The 20928-nt window shown below is 43.8% G+C and overlaps 1 protein-coding gene across 2 annotated transcripts in view; it reads left to right on the forward strand.

Moving 5' to 3' along the window:
- Window positions 1-20928, forward strand: part of LOC111605315 (PDF receptor) — a 50252-nt gene that overhangs the window by 18475 nt on the left and 10849 nt on the right. The gene's annotated exons all lie outside the window — the stretch shown is intronic.

A 20928-nucleotide genomic window follows, 5' to 3' on the forward strand; every position in this document is an offset into this window, starting at 1 on the left:
CCTGTGCCCAAGTCTTGGCTAGCACACATTCCACTGCTCCAGCCATCGCCATGAAAAATCATAATTAAAAAGTTTTCAATCGAACGCGTTTCGCAAATGGAGCGTAAGATATTGAGAGCAACTGTACACCTGACTCAGTTACCTTCTGGCCCAGTTACCGCTAGCTGACGTTCGCTGTACTCGAAGCCGAGTTGCCAAACATTTAGAATTGATTTCCTGGCCAGGCTCGAGTCGTATCGAAAGCCTTTAAGTGTGCCAAATATTGCAAAAACGACTTCAACACTTCAGATGGAGCTGATGATAGACGTCAGGCAGTGGAGCCTTCTAACCTTTTCTCCTTGATTCAAATATCTCTCGCTCTCTCTCTTTCTTTCTTTCTTTTTCTCTAAATTCCCTGTCTCTCCCTGTCTTTCTCTCTAATCTAATCTTTTTCTCATAATTCTCTCTCTTATTCCCTTTTATCTACTTCCCTCATTGCTTCAGGGTTTCTCTTTCTCTTCATCTCCCTATCTCACTCTTTTTCTTCAGATGTCTTCTCTCCAACAGCGTTGCCACTCATCGCATGCGAATTGTTTTCAGTATTGCCACATTCTTCTAGAGTTGCCAGACTTCATTGTAAAAACACTTTCGAGTTTAAATCATTTTGCTATTGCCATCAAAGGCTTGCCAGACCAATACGTTCTTTACCAATGTTGCCAGACGGTATATATTCTTTAAGTGTTGCCAGTTGCTTCGATTGTAAGACAAAGATCTCCATTACGAAAACCTCCAGCAGACTTATTGTCGGAAAAGTCGCTAGCGCTGCCAGAGCTCACTTCAAGTGTTGCCTGGTACGTGAGAGTTGCCTGACGAAGCTGTTCACTCAGCCTATTTCCGTAGCAAGAAGCAAACAGCATTGCAAGCGTTGCCACCTTTGGCCACAATTTCAGGTCAATTTCAACAGCTCGAAGGCGGCATGAACTTGGCCTGAGTGCTTGGAAACGAGGAGCTCAGATCAGTGAACTGGGTCGCAAGAACAATGTGACCAAGGAGGTTAAGCATGTGCACACACATTGCGGCCCAAGTGCCTGAGTGTCGATGTGGGCGTGGCTTGCCTGTGTGTTCAGCAGATTTGAAGTTGAAGTTGTCTTGTCTTGTCTTGTCTGGCCTTGTCTTGGCTAATCAGTGAAATTGCGGCGCAGCTTGTTCCCATGCGGCCAAAAAACAATGGGCCAAGCTTCTAGGGTGGCCCATGTTTCAGGGAGCGATGGCATGGTTGGATAGAAGAACGTTCTGCTGCGGCTGCACTTTACCATAAAAGACAAAAGGCGCTGTGAAAATCATGCAAATATCAGACAACGCTAAGAGGCGGCCCACTACAACAGCGACGGCGACGGCGACGCCCACTGCGAAGCTGACTGCGAATGCTTCGCCACGCAGAATGATGACCACGCCTGGGATTAGAGCCGGGACGGGGACTGCGACTAGGCCTGTGGCTGGGGTGTTGCCCACTTTTGCATATAATGCTTTATTGTTATTATTCTTATTATTATGGCTGAGGCTTTGTTTGGCCAGCCTCCCAGCCTCTTGGCTCTTACATTGTGTTGCGCCGACCAAAATACACAATGTTGCCAGACGCTGAGGGCGAGAGCGAGAGCGAGAGAGAAGCTCGTTTGGTACGCTGCTCATTGTTGTTCGCTAAATTTGTCCGACTTGTGATCCCTGTTTGTGATATGGAGCATTGGCGCTTCAACCCAGTGTTGTGCAGCGCCCAAGACTACTCGCTGCAAGTTAAGTGTTGCACAATGAAAGCTGCAGCCAGAAGTCAGCCAACGCATCTAAAGGTTGACCCATCAAGAGTGAGACTACTTTCGATAAGCCCACCTCAGCAGCTGTTTGAGTTATCGATAACATTTGACTTTCAAAATATTCTATTGGATTTGCCATTTGATTACTGTAAATACAAGTATTCTCCATGGAACTTTTTTATTATTATAGCCCACTGTGCGACACAGTTTTGTGGCACTTGCATTAGGTGTCTCTGAGCATTGGAGACAGATTTACAGATGAGCATGTCTCTCTATCTATGTATGTATATGTGCGTGTGTGTGTGTCTGAGAGTGTTTTACATACATTAAATATATGTGTGGAAGCATGCATGCATCAAAGAGCGTGCAGCTGGAAAGAACAATTTGCATATAGCTGCAGTAGCAGGTGCATGCAACACTTGCTCTACTTATGAGTGTATGCAAATGTGTGTGTGTGTGTGTGTCTGTGTGTGTGTCATGCATGACCTTGATCTTGATGATATATACACACATATAATTGTATTACTAGGTAAGCGAAAGGCAAAAGTGAAAGCTTAATAGACCAACAGCGTAAGAGCGAGAGAGATAAAGAGAGAAATAAAGCTTGATTGAGTTTGCCCAGGCATATTTAATTTCAAAATTAGCTGGAAGATAAATAGAAAAGGCAGACAAAAGCCAAGCCAAAGATAAAAGTTGTTCGTCTGAATTCAATGCACTAAAATATAAAATTCACTAATTAAATTGGGATTAAGATTAGGCTTAAATCATACATGAAGTGAGCTTAAGGTATAAGTAAATAAATTTAATTGAAGGATAATATGAAAATAACAATTATTATATATGAACTTTATATATATATATGAACTAAGAGCGATCAATTTACTGCATTGAAAAAGGAACAAATGTGTTCAGCTAAAGCCCTAGTCTTAGCCCAGTTCATATTTGTCATGAAGGCAAGGCTCTCTGCGCCTTCTTATCAGGCTCGATACAGCTAAGAGATGACGTTTATCGGATCTTAGGTATTATCTCTCCTAATGTCAAGCTTTGCTGTTGTCAACTCAAGTCAACTAATTTATTTGTGCAGCAAATAATCGATATTTATCGATTCTACCATCAAGTTGCAAGTCTTTCATACATGAGCTCAAAGGTGACAATTGGAGTTGAGTTTTCTCTGAACCTATTATGTGATCGATCGCCAGCTTTGGCCTCTATCGATAGTGGAGAGCCACAGAACTGTCAGCTCATGATGCATAGATGCCTTCTGCCAACTTTAGCTATGCCTCTTGACCTGTATGCTTATGCTTTGCGCAATGTCCTTTGCGTCATGTGACATTTTTCCAATTATTGTTGTCGTTGCAATTGCGGAGCCATAATTTTATTCGATTAGTTAACATTTATTTGACGCTTCGTAATTGGATTGTGCCCGTGCAGCCGGCGTCTGGCCGCCCGCATTAATTGTGCCACAGTGCGTATGCGTAATAAATGTCCGTATGCCACAACAATCATACGCCGCGTGGTCAGCAATTGATTTCATTTGTGTGCGGTCAGCCACATAACAATCAAATTAAACCGATTTTAGCCTATTTATGTGTCCAGCCAGATTTGCATTCTGCATTCGCTTGCTGCCTCAGCGTTGCAGTGCTCTAAGCTAATGAATGTGAAATGCAAATCCGACTCGAAACTTAGCCGTGAGCTTAAACTTAATACATCAGGGCCACTGAAACATGAGAAGCGCTGAGAGGAGCGGTGCTATTTGGCTCTACTCTCTCTCTCTCTCTCTCTCTCTCTCGCATGAGCCACTGGACATAGTCGAGTCGAACATTGCAAACCCCAGCTTAAGTTGCAATAGTTCTGCTCTGTTTTCCTTCGAATTGATAGAGTAATAAGCTGCATGTAAATTTTAATTAATACGCAACAAGCGCTGAGAGGGTCTTCTGCTGGCTGCATTGATAATTACAGTTCGTCTGGATAAGCGGCCAGTCCGCGAGCCGAAGAGCCAGCGACCCAGCCACACACAACAAGCACAAAAATAATAAAATGCAACAGCGAACATGGCGTAATGCACCCTGAAGAGCGCAGCTCAACAAAAAAAATAAATAAGAGTGCTCGAGTCGGGAGTGCTCGACTAGAAGATACCCTGAACCCCGCGCAGAGCTGCTTTTACCCTAACTGCGCTGCCTCTTCACATCCATAGCAACCACACACGCACACATTCACTCACGCACACACTTACACGCACACACTTACACTCTCACACACACACACACACACACATACACAAGAACACGCTCTGCTAGCTGCGCAGTTGGCTGCGTTTGTGGACTTTACCATGGAAACTTAATTGTCGAATTACTCTTGTTCTAAGTGAGGTTTCTTAATAAACAAACTTGCGGGCGTAGTAATGGCGTCTAAATGTATAAATTGGCCAAAGGACGAGTTCACACCAGTCTAAAAACGTTTTATAAGTGTGCTGGGAAGGGATTCAAAAGGTTTCAAAAGCTTTAAATTACTTTTAACTTTATCTCTAGCTCTTACGATATGCACGATCCGCTAATAAAAGCGATATTAAACTATCGATTAGTATCGATAATACAAAAATATCGAAAATTGATATGATAAGCTCGTTATGCGTATATAAGGAGACGGCGAATGGACAGACGAACGGGCGTGGCTGTATCGACACAGCTCGTCGTCTTGATCAAGAAAAGCCTGCCACGCCTCCTCCTCTGCCTATTACATACATTTGCACAAAGCCATTTCTATTCTCAACAAATAACAGGCTCGATCTTCGTAGTCGACTAATAAATTCTTCACAACTTCTTTATCTGTCTACTCTACGAAGACTCACAGAAAATATTCTAATTCTGTTATGCCAGCTGTAAAGCTGTAGAATATATAGTTTTCTTTGCCTTCAAGTGAACGTAGCTCACACGATTTCGCTTTGTGAAAGTAACATGGAAGAGTTCGACTGGCAGATGCTCTGTGAGCCTGAACTTTCTTCCATATACCCAGAGATACAATAGAGTAGCAGTAGAAGTAGTCATGCCTGAGACATCATATAACAAAATCGATATATATCGATCAACTTAAGCTTGAAGTCTCTCAATTTTGGGCATATATTTTACAGGGTATCCAGCGAGCACCCAAATTGGGCAACAGCTAAAATAGCAAACGCAACAAAGACGAAAAGCATAGATAAATACACAAATGCTTGCAGATGAGGGTGGTGCAGCGAGTGGTGCGGCTGGTGGTGCTGCTGCAAAGGGTTGTGTGTGCGGCCAACTGGCTTTGGTGAGTGCACGGATAGAAAAAACAGAAGCTCGTCGACTGCCCGCTGGATTTGGTCAGCGTTGCGCGGCAAAGTATGCTACGTTTTTCTCTTCTTCTTCTGCTGCTGCTGCTTCTTTAGTATCTCTCGCCGCTTGTTTATCTCTTGTGCTGCGTTTTTTGTTTTCGCCTTGTTTGGATGTGCCCATCTAGGTGAAATGCAGCATCAACAACAGCAACAATGAGAGTATCATCATCATCATCATCATCATCATCATCTGCAGCATTGCATCACTGAGAGCAAAACAAAAGAAAGCAAAAAAGCAGCACAAACAGCTGCTAAGCTGCTTTGCCAGTTGCCCGTTGCCAGTTGCCAGTTGCCAGTTGCCAATTGCCAGTTAGCAGCTTACAGTGGCTCCAAGCTCCAAGCGCACGCAGCCAGCAGGGAATATTTTCATGCACTAAGCTTTGGAAACTAAGCGCTGCTTCGTCTGCAATATGTAAAGCAGCTTTTCAAGCTCCTAAAAGCTCAAAGCTGCCTTAGGCCTAACACCTTGCATTCTTATGGACTGAAGCAGCTTGAGCTAAATCAAGCTGAAATGCTTGAAGAAGTGCCTTAGGCATTGCAGCTCAGACAAGCTCACAGGTGACTTAAAGTCTTTGTTGTTCCTCGCTTTAAGCGTTATGCTGTCAAGCTTTTAAGTGGCTTAAAAGCTCTATTTAACTCAAGTCTTAAATTAAGGCTTTCATTGTAATTTGAAATTTAATCGAAGCTGTGTCAACTGTTACTCACACTCAGTAGTAAAAGCTTTCAGTTTTGTTGCCACTTCTTAAACGTTTTACTGGCTGCATGAGAAACATATGTATATTTAGGCAAGCATATTTCGCTGCTATTTAACACTATTTTGCACCACTGTGCAGCTTATTGAGAAGGGCATGGCCAAAGAGGTGTGGCAGTCCAGAAAGACCTACGGCTGGAACGAAGGGCCAAATGGGGCTCCTGCTGTAGTCGCAGCTCATATGCACATTTATGCAAAACACCAAACAAGAGGTTACAAGGCGACTGAGCACAGGGGATGCTGGGAGGCTGCAACGGGGTGCAGCCACACTGCGGTTGCAATTATTGCCCTCTGTGAGTATCGTGTAAGTGTGTCCGTGTGTCTGCGTGTGTGTGTGTGTGTGGGTGTGTGGGTGTGTGTGCAGCGGCCTGTCTGCCCGCCTAACTGTCTGTGTTTGTGTGTGTTTGGCAATTACAGCAATAGCAGAGATGGGAAAGAGCTGCCACGCGTTGCCATTTCATACGGAAATTATTCACAAAAAGAAATAAATGTTGCAAGCCATTCGCTAATTATAAATCTGAATAATTCACAGCGATAAATAAAACCAACAGCAACTGCAACTGCAGCTGCACCTGCAGCAGGTGTTCGCTCACCCCACCCCCAAGCTTCACGCAGTTGATAGAAACTCACGAATATTTCATTCACGACATTCGCATATGAATGAAACCCAAGCTGATTTAGTATTCGCAATTCTTAATTGAAAGTGAAACAACCTTTTGAGTGCATGGATTTCATAGAGGAATCTAGAACTCATGGCTTCAAGGTAGTCCCGATCTAAGCATCGATCTGTAGAAAGGTTCACGAACCAAGCTTGCCTCACAGAAGTGGAACAGAATGGAATTGAAACACAGAAATAGAAAAGTTAAATTAAACTAATTGCTTTCTTTGCTCGTTCACGAAGCGAAAACTAACTATGGACTTGGAATTTTGACAAGCCAAGACGAAAAATACGTAGTCCATGGATCTACGCCTTTTGTGTTTGAGACTTATCAAAAATGATTTGAAATAATTGGAAACAGGAACGGGTATTTTGCAGCCAGTGACGCCCGACTACAGCATTCTCACTCACCATTTACCTATTGACGTAATAAGTTACAACTACAACTCAGATATTGTGCCTAGACTGAATCAGTATAGAGAAAAGGCAACCCAATAAATTCATCAACCGGCTGTGGGAATGAGGTTGAGCTCGTCTGGCTCAGCTTACAGCAAAATATTTCGATTAAAAAAGAATTAGCAGGAATTGCAATAAATCCATTTTAAATGTGAGATAAATTGAAATGGAGAAGGAAAACGATTAGCAAAAGAGACAAAATCTAAAATGAGAATGACGCAAGAGTGCTTTAGTCGAGACTGCCCGACTAGAAGATACCCTGAACCCCAGAACGAGCTGCTGTTCCAATCATACTACGCTTCTTTTATATATAAATGACAAACTACACTCACACACACGCACACACACATACACTCACACACACACGTAAGCACGCGCTCGGCTTGCTGCGCAGTTGACGCAGCGACTGCACTTGGGCTGCAGCAGGAGAATATAACTGTTGAATAACTTTTCTTCAAGATGAACTTTCTTAATCAAATTTTCAAAGCATGGAAATGACATTCATATATGTTTATTGATCGAAGCTGAAGCCTCAAGTATTTCAAATAAGTTTTTATTGGGAATTTAGGGAGAGAGAGCGGGGAGATGTCAAATATAAAAAGGAAATAAGAAACTTACGTGGTAAGTCTGAAGTTACCCACATTTACGGTATTCAAGCAGTGCTTAAAACAGACACAAAATAATCGATTTTTATCGAAAATGTATCGACAAATGAAATGATAAACTCGTACAGCGTTTGTTATACGCGAGGATGAGTTTTAAGTTGCAAGTCTCTAGCTTCAGGGCTTACGAGATCACGGCCCACACACGGATGAACGAACATGTTTATATGACTGAGCTGAACAGGAATGTATATGCTTAATGGGGTCTGCCTGCTTCTGCCTGTTATACCCCGAATTCCCAACTGCAAGGCTTAATTACTTGAAAAGAGCTGTCAGCAGCGCATTAAAGTAAAAAATAAACTTTTAAATATTTCACACCAAATCGAAAGTCATGCAAAAAGTTGAACGTGAAACAAAAACAATCAACAAACAACGCTTTTAAATTGAGAACTCTGGCAATCGGATTATGCTTTGCCAATCGCATCACTCGATTGTGTCAAAAGTGGCATCCTGTCAGCCAGTCGCTGGCTGCCCTCGTGCTGCCTTTGCCCTTCTGCTGTGGCATTTCCGCATCCTTCCGCCAGCGAATGGCGTTCAATTAATGGCGATTCCCGCGCTCTGATGACTGCTTACACACACGACAGATTTAATCCCGCTCGCTCTGCCACACACAGGCAAGTCACAGCGCTCAGCATTTAACGGGCCACCTGTCACTTGCCGCTTGCCGCTTGCCACTTGCCACACGCCTACGCAGAGTGGGAGTCAACATGCGACACGCACTTGCGCTAAGCCCTTTGATCTGTAATCCGGATTTCATTACAATTTTACCATTGCAATCCATACGCGCTGCAGCTAGCCGCTGTCAGTTGTGGCAAGCAGCGCATTGCTGGCCCTCCCCCCTCGCCCTTCGCTTCCTACACGTAGCCCATGACAGCTTAACCCCAGACAGGCAAACAATAAGCTATCGACTGTGGCTTATGCCCAGCCCAGCTCGACCCTTTTCCATAATAATACCCTGTAATTAACAACAGCCGACTTGCTTGGGCTTTTCATATCTTTCAGCCTTATACAAATATATTACAGGGCATCTTCTCTAGTTAAGCCAAAAATAATATTGCTTCACAATCGATATACATCGATTTAGATGGATACAGATGCTCTACCTGGTACATACATCTGGGCATACTGTACTTTTGAAACTTTATAATGTTTATCTTATCGAAATATCTTTTGTAAAATATTATACATTTCCAGGCTGCCAAACTTCAGAGTTAAGCCAAATAAGCTTACATAACGTTACTTCATAGTCGATATATATCGATTTAAATTTAGTTGTAACTGTAATGCATACGAATTTTACATTTTCTGAGCTGAGCTACAAATAAGCTTGCTAGACAATCGATATATATCGATATCTACTGGTTATGATAAAAAGATCGATATAAAAATCGATCTACAAGATGCTTTCATCATTCCATGCTACACTCAGCATAAGCTTGATTTTCAATCGATAGATATCGATCGATAAATGCTATGATTAGAACTATCGATAAATCAAATATGTGTGTATGTGGAATATCGTCGGATAGTTAGGGGTTTGCCACAATTTGGCAACAGTTTGAGGAAGTCAACGAATGCTATAAATACTTCCCCAACTCGTACTATTCATAGTTCATGAATCACGTATGTATTGCACATAGATCAAAAGTTCTTGAGCTCTTGAGAGAAACTTCAATACTTGATGGCGCACAAGTTTGTTCCTCTTTAACTTCAGGCACCTGCGCGCCTCGCTCCGGGACAAAATGTTGCATAAGAAATGCGGATGGAATTTCTTTTCATATTTTTGAAGTGACATCAGGTTTCAGTTTGCAACTATTTACAAATGTGTGTGTGTGTGTGTTGGCAATAGCGAAATGTTGCGCAAATCAATTGTTGCACCTTGTTGCGTGTTGTTGTTGCAACTTACAGTTCTTCATTGGCCAGTTGCTGCACTGACTTCAGTTTGATTGCCTTGCCTTAAGTACAGCAGCTGCCTCAAGTGTGCACGTGTGGATATGAATGTGTGTGTGTGCGCAAGTGTGTGTGTGTGTGTGTATAGCTTTGCTGCAGTTAGTTTGAATTGAGTTGAATGGCTGTGTGGGTTCTTTGATGGGCGACACAATTCGACGATTCACCATCACATAAAAGTCTCACAGCTAACACACACACACACACACACACACGCACACACAACGTCGCCACCTCTACCCTTCTTCCTATTACTTATGCAACTTAGCCTATGCTTTGCCCTCCCTACGCCTTGAGAACAATTGACACGCCCCCCACACATTGGTGAAGTTCTCATTGTCAGGATGCCATTGACCAGAAGCTGCTGCGGACATATGAATGACCGTTATGCAACTGCCAAAGCCTTAAGCCTGACAATTGAAGCAGGCCAAGGGGCGTGGCAGGCAGTGGACTTATGCGCCTTTTACTGGATTTATGGCCAAGCCCATAATGGAAACCAATTATGTTTAATTATATTGTCTAAATACAAAACACGATTGAGCTGGTACAGTTCTAATCAGAAGCAGAGGCAACCACGGGTAGCTAGTAAGCACACGACCACCCAACCACCCAACCACCCAATCAGCCAACCACCCAATAAGCCACACAGCCATTGAATTGCCAAGCAAACGAGCGTTACGAAATTATTTTGGCATTTTGCCCCGTTGTCAAGGTCTGGGTCTGAAGCCATTATCCTGGCTAGCAGCATGCAACGTGTGGCAACAACTGATATTGCGTCTGACAGTCAAGCAGACAGCCAAGCAGCCAGACCCTGTCCTTGCCTCAGCCAGTGGCAAGGCTTTCTCCTTATACTCATCGTTCTCCTTTGCCTTATGTACATATATATGCTTCTCTGGCCTTTTGATACCCTGGGCCATGCGGGCTTCATTTGCTCTATTTGGGGCTTGACTTTGATCGGAAATTGACAGAGCTCGAAAGTACGTCAAAGGCTCTCAACAAACAGGCCCCAAATAGGGTATTCTGACTAGATGTTATATAATCCCAACTAAGCATTAAATATACCTTCATTATTCATTATTCATTATTCATTATTCATTATTCATTATTCATTATTCATTATTCATTATTCATTATTCATTATTCATTATTCATTATTCATTATTCATTATTCATTATTCATTATTCATTATTCATTATTCATTATTCATTATTCATTATTCATTATTCATTATTCATTATTCATTATTCATTATTCATTATTCATTATTCATTATCATTATTCATTATTCATTATTCATTAGTCATTATTCATTATTCATTATTCATTATTCATTATTCATTATTCATTATTCATTATTCATTATTCATTATTCATTATTCATTATTCATTATTCATTATTCAGTATTCATTATTCATTATTCATTATTCATTATTCATTATTCATTATTCATTATTCATTATTCATTATTTCATTATTCATTATTCATTATTCATTATTCATTATTCATTATTCATTATTCATTATTCATTATTCATTATTCATTATTCATTATTCATTATTCATTATTCATTATTCATTATTCATTATTCATTATTCATTATCATTATTCATTATTCATTATTCATTATTCATTCATTTCATTATTCATTATTCATTATTCATTATTCATTATTCATTATTCATTATTCATTATTCATTATTCATTATTCATTATTCATTATTCATTATTCATTATTCATTATTATTCATTATTCATTATTCATTATTCATTATTCATTATTCATTATTCATTATTCATTATTCATTATTCATTATTCATTATTCATTATTCATTATTCATTATTCATTATTCATTATTCATTATTCATTATTCATTATTCATTATTCATTATTCATTATTCTTTCAGTATTCATTATTCATATCATTAGTCATTATTCATTATTCATTATCATTATTCATTATTCATTAGTCATTATTCATTATTCATTATTCATTATTCATTATTCATTATTCATTATTCATTATTCATTATTCATTATTCATTATTCATTATTCATTATTCATTATTCATTATTCATTATTCATTATTCATTATTCATTATTCATTATTCATTATTCATTATTCTTTATTCATTATTCATTATTCATTATTCATTATTCATTACACATATTCATATTCATTATTTCATTAATTCATTATTCAATTATTCCATTATTCATTATTCATTATTCATTATTCATTATTCATTATTCCTTATTCATTATTCCTTATTCATTATTCATTAATTCATTATTCATTATTCATTATTCATTATTCATTATTCATTATTCCTTATTCATTATTCATTATTCATTATTCATTATTCATTATTCATTATTCATTATTCATTATTCATTATTCATTATTCATTATTCATTTTCATTATTCATTATTCATTATTCATTATCATTATTCATTATTCCATTATTCATTATTCATTATTCATTATTCATTAATTCCATTATTCATTATTCATTATTCATTATTCATTATTCATTATTCATTATTCATTATTCTTATTCATTATTCATTATTCATTATTCATTATTCATTATTAATTATTCATTATTCATTATTCATTATTCATTATTCATTATTCCATGGAGGCAGGAGGCAGGAGGCAGGAGGCAGGAGGCAGGAGGCAGGAGGCAGGAGGCAGGAGGCAGGAGGCAGGAGGCAGGAGGCAGGAGGCAGGAGGCAGGAGGCAGGAGGCAGGAGGCAGAGGCAGGAGGCAGGAGGCAGGAGGCAGGAGGCAGAGCAGGAGGCAGGGGCAGGAGGCAGGAGGCAGGAGGCAGGAGGCAGGAGGCAGGAGGCAGGAGGCAGGAGGCAGGAGGCAGGAGGCAGGAGGCAGGAGGCAGGAGGCAGGAGGCAGGAGGCAGGAGGCAGGAGGCAGGAGGCAGGAGGCAGGAGGCAGGAGGCAGGAGGAAGGAGGAGGCAGGAGGCAGGAGGCAGGAGGCAGGAGGCAGGAGGCAGGAGGCAGGAGGCAGGAGGCAGGAGGCAGGGAGCAGGAGGCCGGAGGCAGGAGGCAGGAGGCAGGAGGCAGGAGGCAGGAGGCAGGAGGCAGGAGGCAGGAGGCAGGAGGCCGGAGGCAGGAGGCAGGAGGCAGGAGGCAGGAGGCAGGAGGCCAGGAGGCAGGAGGCAGGAGGCAGGAGGCAGGAGGCAGGAGGCAGGAGGCAGGAGGCAGGAGGCAGGAGGCAGGAGGCAGGAGGCAGAGCAGGGCAGAGCAGGAGGAGGAGCAGGAGGCAGGAGGCAGGAGGCAGGAGGCAGGAGGCAGGAGGCAGGAGGCAGGAGGCAGTGAGGCAGGAGCAGAGGCAGGTAGGCAGGGCAGGAGGCAGGAGGCAGGAGGCAGGAGGGCAGGAGGCAGGAGGCAGGAGGCAGGAGGCAGGAGGCAGGAGGCAGGAGGCAGGAGCAGGAGGCAGGAGGCAGGAGGCAGGAGGCAGGAGGCAGGAGGCAGGGAGGCAGGAGGCAGGAGGCAGGAGCATGAGGCAGGAGGCAGGAGGGCAGGAGGCAGGAGGCAGGAGGCAGGAGGCAGGGCAGGAGCAGGAGGCAGGAGGCAGGAGGCAGGATGCAGGAGGCAGGAGGCAGGAGGCAGGAGGCAGGAGGCAGGAGGCAGGAGGCAGGAGCAGGAGGCAGGAGGGCATGGAGGCAGGAGGCAGGAGGCAGAGGCAGGAGGCAGGAGGCAGGAGGCAGGAGGCAGGAGGCAGGAGGCAGGAGGCAGGAGGCAGGAGGCAGGAGGCAGGAGGCAGGAGGCAGGAGGCAGGAGGCAGGAGGCAGGAGGCAGGAGGCGGAGGAGCAGGAGGCAGGAGGCAGGAGGCAGGAGGCAGGAGGCAGGAGGCAGGAGGCAGGAGGCAGGAGGCAGGAGCAGGAGGCAGGAGGCAGGAGGCAGGAGGCAGGAGGCAGGAGGCAGGAGGCAGGAGGCAGGAGGCAGGAGGCAGGAGGCAGGAGGCAGGAGGAGGAGGCAGGAGGCAGGAGCAGGAGGCAGGAGGCAGGAGGCAGGAGGCAGGAGGCAGGAGGCAGGAGGAGGAGGCAGGAGGCAGGAGGCAGGAGGCAGGAGGCAGGAGGCAGGAGGCAGGAGGCAGGAGGCAGGAGGCAGGAGGCAGGAGGCAGGAGGCAGGAGGCAGGAGGCAGGAGGCAGGAGGCAGGAGGCAGGAGGCAGGAGGCAGGAGGCAGGAGGCAGGAGCAGGAGGCAGGAGGCAGGAGGCAGGAGGCAGGAGGAGGAGCAGGAGGCAGGAGGCAGGAGGCAGGAGCAGGAGGCAGGAGGCAGGAGGCAGGAGGCAGGAGGCAGGAGGCAGGAGGGCATGAGGCAGGAGGCAGTGAGGCAGGAGGCAGGAGGCAGGAGGCAGGGGCAGGAGGCAGGAGGCAGGAGGCAGGAGGCAGGAGGCAGGAGGCAGGAGGCAGGAGGCAGGAGGCAGGAGGCAGGAGGCAGGAGGCAGGAGGCAGGAGGCAGGAGGCAGGAGGCAGGGAGGCAGGAGGCAGGAGGCAGGAGGCAGGAGAGGCAGGAGGCAGAGGCAGGAGGCAGGAGGCAGGAGGCAGGAGGCAGGAGGCAGGAGGCAGGAGGCAGTAGCAGGAGGCAGGAGCAGGAGGCAGGAGGCAGGAGGCAGGAGGCAGGAGGCAGGAGGCAGGAGGCAGGAGGCAGGAGGCAGGAGGCAGGAGGCAGGAGGCAGGAGGCAGGAGGCATGGAGGCAGGAGGCAGGAGGCAGGAGGCAGCGAGGCAGGAGGCAGGAGGCAGGAGGCAGGAGGCAGGAGGCAGGAGGCAGGAGGCAGGAGGCAGGAGGCAGGAGGCAGGAGGCAGGAGGCAGGAGGCAGGAGGCAGGAGGCAGGCAGGAGGCAGGAGCAGGAGGCAGGAGGCAGGAGGCAGGAGGCAGGAGTGCATGGAGTCAGGGAGGCAGGAGGCAGGAGGCAGGAGGCAGGAGGCATGAGGCAGGATCAGGAGGCAGGAGGCAGGATTCAGAGGCATAGCAGATCAAGATCAGGAGTCAGGAGGCATGATTCAAGGCAGAGCAGGATGCAGGATGGCAGTAGGCAGGAGCAGATGCATGAGGCATATGCATTATCATATTCATGAGGCATTATTCAGTATTCATTATATCATTATTCATTATTCATATTCCATTATTCATTATTTATTATTTATTATTCATTATTCATTATTCATTATTCATTTATTCATTTATTCATTTATTCATTATTCATTTATTCATTTATTCATTTATTCATTGTACATATTAATTTAATATATCAGTATTTTACAGAGTATCCCTTAGTCTACTAGCTACCGTTGTCTATTGTCACCTATATAAACTCACCTGGGTATTGATTTATAAAGTGTCAAACTTGACAAATTATGCAACGCCAATATAATCAGCCCATTGCATTGCCGATATACAAACACACATCAGTTGAGAATGCTATGTGACTGTATACGAGACGGATGTAGAGAGATAGAGAGGGGGAGAGAGAGAGAGACATGGAAGGAGAGCGAGTAAGCAATAGCACAATAAAACGTGATGAGCTGTCAAAAACGGTATTTGGTCATGTGAAGGGTATTACACGCCTGAGCGGCGAGCCGAGTGGCGCCCTCTGTTCTGCCGTGTATTGTCCGAATGCCTTATTGTTATTACGATTATCCTTATTATTATTGTTGTGCCTCTTGTCAGCTGTAGTAATAGTTATTGCTGTCGACAACAGGGGGCGCTGCCACTGACCTAAGCCAATTGACTGTAAACAAGAAATTACATAGATTTCGTAACGTCTCTATTCATGCCTTGACAAGCGGTTTCAAATTAGGTTGGATGTGTGCTAGGCATGCTATATACAGAAACGCATCTCTTATATAGTTATGATCGGTAGCAACAGGCAAGGTACTAGCTAACTCAACAAGTGTGCCGGTTGTAGTTGGCAACTACTTCCCATAGAGCTAAGTAAGGGTATTCCAAAGTTCGTATGCCTTTACAGTGCTCATTCGTTTTCTCGCTGAGCTTGATGCAACAGAGCAAAACATAAACCGAACTTGTGGTTTGTATTGCCAAACTACGAATTGAGCAGAATGCAACAGAATTCAATGCCAAATTGTGTAAGCTGTAGCAGTAGCAGCAGCAGCAGCAGCAGCAGCAGCAGCAATAGCTCAGCCAAGCGGCAAATGTCCTGCGGTGCAGGACAACCGTCCCGAGAGCTGCTTTAAGAAGAATCCTTTAGAGCTGTTGTAGGTGATGTAACTGCCATTGCAATGCCTTGAATTGATTTTTATTTAATTTTAATGCAACTTGTGGCAAGCCTCCGTAAAGACAGACAGAAGCAGAGGCAGAGAAAGTGGCAGTGGGAGTGGGAGGGCGTCACAGCTCAGGGCTCAACTGAGATTTGGTTCAGCCATAGAAATTGCAGCTGCACCGCCTTAGGCCGTTTGCTTTTTGCTCTCGTTATTTTCTCTATTATTTTGCTATTCTCTTCTATTCCTTGCAGCTGCTCGGCCTTAAATTTGGCTCGTTTCTCTTTTGCGGTTGCATTTTTGCACTCAAAATTTCTCACTTAATTTGCCAAAACTTAAACATTGAGTTCATCCACCGCTGGCACTGACTGCAGAAGGCAGCTTTGCGCTCTGAGCTTCAATGTGAATTTAAGCGTAAGGAAAACTAAATTATATTTTTATACTTTAGCTCTTTCCTCTCAGCCCCCCTCCATTGTCCTATCATTGCGGCTTTAAGAGCCTTTGCCAACCGGGAAGAGTATATGGGCTTTAAATTTGGATTCCGTCTCGAGATCTCCTCTAACATCATCGAGTCTTCCGCAGCTTGTCGATCTGCTCTACGGATAGCTCTATCTGAAGAGTATGATATGATGGCAAATGGACGGGTATTGTGCAGTCGGTCACATTTTCTGAGCCTCTATCGCCGGCGTAACAAGAACCAAAAGGTCACACAATGAATTTGTGTAGAGCTAAAAATAATTGCTTTATGCTTGATAAGCTGCATTGCTATAGAAACTTAGTCTTTACATAATAAATTTGTAGAAGTTTAATTGCTAACATAGTTTTTCAAGACATGTTCGCTTTAAATAGCCTGTTTGATAAGAGTAAAGCCAGCAGAGAGGACAGCCCTTTGTGCTCCGTGCGACTCGCAACTTGCTTTGCAGAAGCCAAGCCGAACGTTGCCTCAACTAGTTTGAGAGCCACATCAACTTACCCTAGTCTACATAGCGACTCGTTTGCCCCTCGGCCACTCGTTTCAGCGCACAATTCAAAGCAGTTGCGAATCTCATCACAGCCACATCCCCATTGTCAAATCGCGCGAAAGTTTTTAAGGTCGCGCAGGCCCCAAAGCTATGCTACGGCACATACATATATATATATATATATATGTGTGTGTGTGTGTATGTGTCTGTGAAACAACTGCAGTCAACTCGCCCGCCCAAATGCCCTTGTTAATGAGCAAACAGCAGACACGCCCCTCTTACTCGTTAGCCCACTTTTTAATAATCACGCTTAGCCTTGCATAAATTGCTAACAGTATTACCAATGAGCCATCGCATTTCGCATTCTGCGGCAATTAAACTTTAACAAATGGGATCTAGCTTAAGCTATAGGAATTATATAGGCCAGATATATATAGATTTATTCCATTTCCTATCCAAATTTGTGCAAAACAATAAAAAACACAAAGCTAAATTTATGAACTTTTAGTGTCGATTGCTATCGGATGAACATATATAAATATATGTATATATATACCTGTATACGTACCTATATATACATATCTACTTCTAAATACACTTTTACTCTTGATTATTTTATTGGGCAACTGCAAAAACAGTTATTTAATTCATTTAGACTCGAGTTCTATTCAATATTACGCATACGACAGGGTGCAGCCAGGCTGTATATATTACATACCTAGATGCTGTCGGATTTTTCTAAACTGCCCTAACACATACATCTACGGCCTAAAGCACTCACGCTTGTGCAATGCTAAAGCAATTGGTTAAACAGGCAAGAGATCTATGAAATATTACGCATACGACGCGTCGTAGCTGTCAAGTGTTGCTCACTTTGCGACTCTTTATTGACCAAGAGCAAACACACGCACACACACAGCTGATTGGTAGTTGAGTCCAGGCTCACTTTGCTCGGCAATAAAACGTCGACCTCATTCGCATTTTGGGTGGTCAGGTATGCAAGCACAAGCATGCTTGCGTAAACATGCCGCCAGCCATGCTTGTGCACACACAAGAAAAATAAAAATAAAAACAAAAAGAAAAAACACAGCAAAAAGTAAACGACTAACAAATACCCTGCTGCGGTGCTGTGTGGTGCCGGACCGGGCCGGGTCGCGCCGCAAAGCCACAGCCTCGCAGCTGGCACAAGTTTTTAGCTTATGGATTTTAGTTTAAAACTTGGCAAGGTTTCATATCATCTAGCTGCACTAGCTAAGCTACAAGTTAAACTCAGCTTTTGCTTTATGGTCTCGAACAATTCACACACAGAGACAGAGAGAGACGCACAGATATGTATGTGTGCATGGGAAATTGTTGTGGGTGTTGTTGGCCTGGTTGCCCGCCCGCTCGAAATGCCTTTGAGCTGATGTATTTTATATAATTTCATAAGAATTTCAATTTTGTAAGTTGTCACAGCGTATGTTACTTTCATAACCAGCGAGACACCACCCAACCACTCGGTCTCAATGCAACATGCCACACACTTACATAAACCAAGACAGATGAGCACAGTTAGAGAGAGACAGAGAGGGAGAGAGAGAGAGAGAGAGAGTGAGCGAGAGCCAAGCTGCTACAAATAGCTTTGATTATTAAATGGGTCTTTCGTGGGAATTATCAATTAGCGGCCTATGAGCTGCCTTCAGCTGTGCAGGTAAGCGCGAATGTCACTCCAGTCAACAGAGAGTAATGCGACACGCTCAGTCAAGGCGCATGCTGTGTCTGCACCTGGGCAGGTGCAAAGCCCAGCCAACAGGCAGCAGACGGCAGACAGCAGCCAGCAGCCATCAGCCATCAGCCAGCCTCGATTTGGGTCACTTGGCAGCTGCGACAGAGCGAGTCTCATATCCGCTCTATTCAGGCAACGAGTTGAGCGATTAACTTTTATATACACGAATACATATATACACATATACACATATACACATACATACATATACATATACATATATATACATACACATTATGTTAGTTATTCGAGCACATATTGCGAGTTTTGAGTTATTTAGTCTTCGCTTGATAGCTAAAGATAATTATTTCTATGAGTATACCCTACGTAGCATTAAAAAGGGGTAGTCCCGTTTCGTCAAGGCATTGACACCAATTTAAGCCAAGCTGAGCAGTGATGCGTCTATCTCAGCGCCTCTGTTGCTGCATTTATCTGCCTTCAGCTGAAGTCGTCTCCCTGCCTTGCTCTCTTCTTTGTCTATCTGCCTCTCTTTCACTATATTTTCTTGTCTCTTAGTCTCCATTTCGCTTTGTCTCCACATTTCTGCATCTCTATTGTCACTCTGTCTGTGCCTATGTCACTGTATTTATATCTCTCCAGCTCTTTGCGTCTATCTCTGTATCGATCTATCTCCATCTGTCTATCTCTTAGTATCTTTAGCTTTCTCAATGTCTCCATCTCTCTCTGCTCCCTCTCTACCTCTCTATGCCTCTACCTATCTATCGTATCTCCTTATCTCTACCTCCCTATTTCTCTGTCCCTATCTCTGTATCGATCTGTATCTTTAGCTTTTTGTCTCAATGTCTCCATCTCTCTATTCTCTCTACCTCTCTATCTCTCTACGTCTATCTCTGCATCGATCCATCTCCATGTCTGTCTCTCTGCATCTCTATATTTTTCTCTCTCTATCTCTGAGTGTCTTTATCTCTCTTTCTCCGTGATCTGTCCCTTTGTCTCCCTATATCTCTATCTTTTTAGTATCTTTCTCTCGTTGTCCTTATCTTTTAGTGTATGTCTCTCTGGCTTCCTATCTCTCTGTGTTTCCTCTCTCTGTTCTCTAACTCTCTCTATGCGAACATATCCAAAAAGCTGTCCATTTCTCTAGCTCTCTTTTTCTCCAACTCTCTATTTTGTTGTCTCTCTTTCTGTGTTCTGGCTGACTCAGCTTCCCTGGTCCTTTCTCTATATCGTTAGTCAGTTGATGATTTTTGAGGGTATTTTCCAGCATAGGATAATACCAATCTCTATCAATTGTAAGACGCTGAGCCAACAGATACAACTCATATATATATTTGTGATAGGTTAGGAGGTATTTGATGAGTGATAGTTGCGATAATCGGCTTGAACTCGTGGAGCTAAGCCTTTATAATTGACATTTTCTGACACTTAAAGGAAGCAATCAATCATGATGATTGATTGATTGAGTTGAGTTGAAAGTCTAATAGGAATTAGATAAGGCACTTGGCGCTCAGTGGCACGTTGCCTGCTACGGACGCAGGTGAGGCAGACACAGGTGAGCGCTGAACGTGACACATTTGTCGAGCTCAATCGAAACACCGTTAGCTGGCGTTTCTCGGGAATATTGAGGAAAGTACAATCAGGAATTCAATTAGCCGTTCGCAGTGCGTTGCAGCCAGACATAAATAGAAATGGAAGACATCGGCAAATAACGCCAGCGACTGCATTCCCAAGTAATTTATTTATAAATAATAAACAACAAGCAACAAGCAACAAGCAGCAAGCAATAAACAATAAACAATAAGCAGTACACAATAATAATAGACTGCCCCAGTGCTGCCACTGCTGAGCCAAGTGCAAACAATACCAGATCTATGAATAAGAACATATCGCGCACACAATACGTAGCTGTTTTTATTGAGTGCATTCAGCTGAATGCGCTGCTTGGCAGAAAGCCTTAATTAAAACGCAATGCAACAAGAGAACTGCCAGCTAATTCTAGACAGAGAGCCGAGGCCAGCTGGACTCCTCCTGTGCCAGAATGTGTCCAATTGACGTCATGTCTTAAGCTGGCTTAGTCTAATCAACTGAACCACGTCTCGGCTCAGGCGAGGACGGCTGCCAGTCAACCTTGAGCAAATTCCAGATCGAAATCATTTCCATTGGTTGACTAACATAGGGCTCGTTTACTGGACTAGCTTAATCGAACTCCAGCTCGATTCACATTTATCCTACAAGTTCTTTCATCCTCACTCTCTCTGTATTTCGTTCTCTTTCGCTCCAACTATCTCTCTCTCTCTCTATCTCTTTTCCTCAATTTCTCTTTTCATCTTCCATCTATTTTCTGAGGCTATTTCTACCTACTGAATCTCTCCTTCT

Source organism: Drosophila hydei, unplaced genomic scaffold (genome assembly GCF_003285905.1).
Source record: "Drosophila hydei strain 15085-1641.00,03,60 unplaced genomic scaffold, DhydRS2 tig00000418-arrow-arrow-pilon, whole genome shotgun sequence".
NCBI classification, from domain to species: Eukaryota; Metazoa; Arthropoda; class Insecta; order Diptera; family Drosophilidae; genus Drosophila; species Drosophila hydei.